Below are 6,000 nucleotides of genomic sequence, written 5' to 3'. Positions count from 1 at the left end.
TTGTGGACCATCAGAACAGCGTGGAATATATGTTTCCAGTACCCAGCGTTGGATCAATAAACGCGATCGATTTTGGAATGGCGATCAGGAATTGGAATAATCTTTTTGGAGAACATCTGATCTGAGGTAAGGAATCTATTTGACCAGTATTGGGATAATCAGAGCTGTTTTCACCATATCAACGTGTCCCATATGTGTGTGTGTGTGCGTGTGTGTGTAGCTGATCAGGAAATAAGAGAATCGATTCTTCAGCCCGCTTCTATAGCGTGCATAGTACACATATACTATCGATAATCTAGCATTTATTTGAAAACGATTCATAATAGGCCGAAAAATGACAACGTGTTTTGTGTATTACAGTAAAGCGCGATCCTGCAGAATCTTATTTTTTTCTGAAAGGAAAAAAAACTAGCGTTTTTCAAAATAGTATAAAGCGGAAATGAACCGATTAAAAACAATCCGTTCGACAATGTTGACTGCAAACAAGTCATTGATAAGCGACGGTCGTATTAGACACATAGACATAATTTAAGATATAATTTATGCGTTCGCAATATGAGATCTCTGTCATTGAAGTGGGTGGTGGCACGCAACGGGGTAAATAGGACCGGAGGCATGGCCCTCAAACTGTTAAAAGGATCATACTAAATAATTGCAAGTGGCTCATATAATCACGCTCATACGATTGTTGGATTACTGCAGCCGCCCTAATTCTAAGTCCATTCCTGCCAGCTGCTCCTCAAACATTCCATTATCTGACGACCGCCACTGCTTTTATATTCACTAGTCCAATAGTCTGGACTAATTCTCCCAATTCCGTAGGAACTCTCAAACTGGACCAAACAAAATACAAAGCAGATATTAGGGCTACTATTTCAACTTTCACCCCCCCCCCCCCCCCCTCCCGCCCTTCTAACATTATTATCTCCACATCGACCTATTAATGAGGAAATCCTATACACTTAACATCTTAAACAGGAAAAGAAAGAGAGAAAATACAAAATACTTTGATCTCTACCCCTGGCCTCATCAAAAGAGCGCGTGGATCCACACCACCTCCTCCGCGCAGGCTGCCGCGGCCGCCGCCGTAGCAGACAGCTAGCTTGTTCAAAGGCTGTTTTTAATTGAATGTCAGTGAAGCAGAAAGAGAGCAGGCCACTAATTAACGACCACCTTAATTGTCCTCCTGACGAGTTTGTTTGGACATCATTTGCATAATTAACACGCAGCAATAAATCATTTAAAGGGAAATTGTCTGTCAGACAACGGAGCAGGATGTGGCCCTCGTGGTGCCAGGGACGTTTACGGCGGAAAAAACCCTCAGCGGAGTCTTTCTCCTCTACCTTTTTCAGGAATGATCTGACCCCAGATCAGTTGTTAATTCATCCTAATGAATGAACGGTATACAGACTTTATACCCATTACCTATGTGTGTCTTATCAGGTTGTATTCCTGTGTGCGTGTGTGTGTGTGTGTGTTGTGTGTGTGTGTGTGTGTGTGTGTGTGTGTGTGCGTGTGTGTGCGTGTGTGTTTGCAGAAGGGAGGGTGTTCTTGCAGACTACTGGGATGTACTGAAGAAGAAGAAGATGAAGAAGAACAAGACGCGGGGAGCAGAGGATGGAGAAATTGAGATGCATGGGACAGATGGGGAGAAAGGTGGAGAGAGGGAGGGTGTTGGGGGCATGCGCCACTAATCAAGCGGCACGCGGGTGCGTTCTCAGACACCCGTCACACATACCTCCACCCCAAATTGCCACCGTCCGACAAAGAGGGCACCCTTGCGTTTCCCCAAGGGTGACATTTTGGACTCTTTTCTCATTCTCCTGTTTAATTTATTGCATTTATCGCAGATACCGGTCGTAGTGAAGACGGTACTTTATTCATACGTGTTTGACTGTGTTTTATTTCCATCCAGATTTTCTATCACATCTTTAAATTACACTAGTTGTTTTGTCAGTGTTGTATATCTGGACACAAGTGGATATATATATATATATTATATATATATATTCATAATTTCTGTTATTGTTAAAAAATATAAAATAATTAAAAAAACATGTTGGCATGTTGTACAGCCAGTAAACAACTTGTATTGTGTATGGTATGCAGTAGGACAGTTTGACAATACAATCCAATACAAACCCCCTTTTTATTAAAACGTGTCGCTTTCTTCATTTGATATGGACCACCTGTTATGTTCTCAATGCATTGTTGATCAGACATGTAATTGTTTGCTCAGAGATGGTCAACTGCAGTGTGTGTGTGTGTGTGTGTGTGTGTGTGTGTGTGTGTGTGTGTGTGTGTGTGTGTGTGTGTGTGTGTGTGTGTGTGTGTGTGTGTGTGTGTGTGTGTGTGTGGGGGCATTTGGTGGTTCTTATTGATTTCTGTCTCGTATGAGGATAATACAAATACATTGGAGCCATCTGTTTGAGCAGATGAAATGTATAGCCTGTTGTTCTTTTTGTGTGTGACCATCAATATTGTTCTGCATTCTGTGATAAACAAGCAACCTATGGTGTGTGTCTGTATGTGTGTCTGTCTGTCTGTCTGTCTGTCTGTCTGTCTGTCTGTCTGTCTGTCTGTCTGTCTGTCTGTCTGTCTGTCTGTCTGTCTGTCTGTCTGTCTGTCTGTCTGTCTGTCTGTCTGTCTGTCTGTCTGTCTGTCTGTCTGTCTGTCTGTCTGTCTGTCTGTCTGTCTGTTTGCCTTTGTCTGTTTAAGTGTATATGCAAGAGTGAAGATCATGGCATTGATTCATTCTCCATTTCCAAAAACACACACGTAGGTATTGACAGAGAAATAGAGAAAAAGAGAGGTGGAGAAAAAGAGGTGGATGGAGAGAGAGAGGTGTCCTTTACTGAAATAGGTTGATGCAGCACTTTTCCCTGTTAGCATGTTTTCTCCCTTGGGACAGAGGACTGGGCTCTGGCATTCACAATGTAAAACATATCACGCTCCTAGAATATTATTTATTTACTAATGCAAAACCTGAGTCAGAAACATATCACGCTCCTAGAATATTATTTATTTACTAATGCAAAACCTGAGTCAGAAACATATCACGCTCCTATAATATTATTTTTTTTACTAATGCAAAACCTGAGTCAGAAACATATCACGCTCCTAGAATATTATTTATTTACTAATGCAAAACCTGAGTCAGAAACATATCACGCTCCTAGAATATTATTTCTTTACTAATGCAAAACATGAGCCAGAAACATATCACGCTCCTAGAATATTATTTATTTACTAATGCAAAACCTGAGTCAGAAACATATCACGCTCCTATAATATTATTTTTTTTACTAATGCAAAACCTGAGTCAGAAACATATCACGCTCCTAGAATATTATTTATTTACTAATGCAAAACCTGAGTCAGAAACATATCACGCTCCTATAATATTATTTCTTTACTAATGCAAAACATGAGCCAGAAACATCACGCTCCTAGAATATTATTTCTTTACTAATGCAAAACATGAGCCAGAAACATATCACACTGCTAGAATATTATTTCTTTACTAATGCAAAACATGAGCCAGAAACATATCACGCTCCTAGAATATTATTTCTTTACTAATACTAAATATATCACTATGTAAGAAAGAGGTGAATGTTAGAGAGACACTGCAGACCTGTGTGCAAAATGGTACAGTAAGGGCTGACTAGAGCTGCACCGATATTGATACTGGTATTGCACATCAGACTGGTACCAGGTTGGGTAGTGGTATGTGTATTTCTGACACATTTGAACACATTGTTGAAGCATGTTAGATCTCTCTAATGGAGAAAGAAAATTATATCTCCAAACTAATGGTCTATAGTAGTGTGCACTAAAGGTAATGGATTGGATTGGTAGGTACTTGGTATTGACCATATTCACATGGTGGGAACAGGGTGGAAAGGAACCCAACCTGACATAAGAGCAAAATGGCCACCGTGTGACTATGGTCAATTGGCAATAACTCAGAATCGGTATCAGCTACTAGTGAAAAGGTGGTATGTGTACATCCCCAGTGAAGACATTTTAATATTGGGAGAAAAACATCAGAGCTTGACAGTGACACAATGACGCATACACCTCTGAGGCTGTCAGGAGACATCAAGCACACCATGGCCAGTTTAAATATTTGAAACCATATTAAAATGTATTTCTGCCTTGGTCGGCACATTAGAGGACAACCTGGCTGGTCTCTGTCCTGGATCAGCAGAAGGTTACATACAAACATAATCATGAATAAACTATGGTGTATATGTTTTCTTTTCTTGTGAAATAGTGAATAGTTGAGGTCCAAAGCTCTCCTCCATTTATTTATTAAATAGACATGAAAGGGATATATATTTGGTTTCAAACTTGCCCAATCTGTCTACACTTGAACATGTCATGGATAGGCATCCCATTGTTCTTAAGGAACACAGACCAGAACGTTGAGAACTGGTGTAAACCACTATTTGCAGGCAAGATATAAAAATAGGTATTTCTGCTATGATCCCAATCGGGGATGAAGTGGAGGATGAACCAACCTAAACGAACGGGATTGAGGGTAATTATATAAATATGTGCAAAATTGTTTACAGTTGTTTACAGTTACAGCTCCATGAAATGATGCAGATGAAAATATAGCAATACCTTGTGTTATAGGGCTGTGCCATGAAGCAAGTGTGCCGTGGAATTTTAGACCAATTCCATTTTTTACAAGGATTCATAAAACATGATTTCTAAATCAGATACATTTCCATTCAACATACATATTTGTGTCAGCGCTCACTTATTCATAACTAGTGGGGAATGTTTTTACATACCGCTATATATGAATGAAGATATGACTTGTTTAATCCAGATAAGAGATAAATACAAATAATGTACAATATCTGCACTTAATAATAATAAAATAATAATAGATTGGATTTGTAATGCACTTTTTGTTCGCTGAGATCCCAAAGTGCTACACTACAGGGTTAGAACATAGTTAAAAATAATAGAAATAAAATAGTTATTAGTCAAACAAATAAAATAAAATACAGAATTAAAGTAAGATAAAAATAGAACATAGTTAATTAAAAACATAGTATAAACCGACAACAGCGCAATACAATTAAAATAAAAAGTAATAAAGTAATAAAACAGTCAAAGGCCTTTTTGAATAGGTAGGTTTTCAGGCCTGTTTTAAAAGAGTCCAGGCTCTGTGGTGCCCTCAGCTGGATGGGGAGGCTGTTCCACAGGCGTGGTGCAGCCGTGCAGAAGGCTCGGTCACCCATGGTGCAGAGCCGGGTATTGGATTAACAACCCACTTGGATTAACAACCCACTTGTTAATCAGATGCCTAGAAGTGCTTCTTGCGCTGTTCTCTCATCTATGTTTCTGAAATCTCTGATTGCACATGAACAAGGCATAGTTTTGTTAATGCACCAGTCATAGGCCTTGATATCTGGCCTGGTGATTGGCTTACGCTTAAGGTCCCCAGAATTTGTACTGAATTACAAAGGTCTGCTTTTAGCTTCTGTGCCCCTGACACATGGGACGTTTTGCAAAGCACCTTAAACGCAATACTTTAATATCCATTGGTCAGTTTAAATCTATAACGGACAACCATTTCACCTCAGTCTGTAACGGTTTTAATTTATTTGAATTGTTTAATTGACTTTTCTGTTTTTATATTGTTTTTGTAGCATGTATTGTTCCTCTCAACGTCATTGTAAATGAGAGCGTGCTTTCGAGATTAAATAAAGATTGAATGAATGAATGATATCATAGAGTAAATATCCCTAATAATCTCGACATTTGAGAAAATCTCCATAATGAATTACTGTGACTGGTTGGTGTGCCTTGAGATTCTGGTTTGACTTTTCGTGTGCTATGGGAACCACTGTTACAGGGACTGTACCTTAGCATTTGATTGATTGTGCTGTAATTAACACAACACCAGGATTGAATGTCCCTGATGACCTCACTGGTGGCCATATTCAAACTAATTTACTCTCAGTAACTGTCAAGCTA

This window comes from Notolepis coatsorum (genome assembly GCF_963971535.1).
Source record: "Notolepis coatsorum genome assembly, chromosome: 9".
NCBI lineage: Eukaryota > Metazoa > Chordata > Actinopteri > Aulopiformes > Paralepididae > Notolepis > Notolepis coatsorum.
This window is presented reverse-complemented; position numbering follows the sequence as displayed.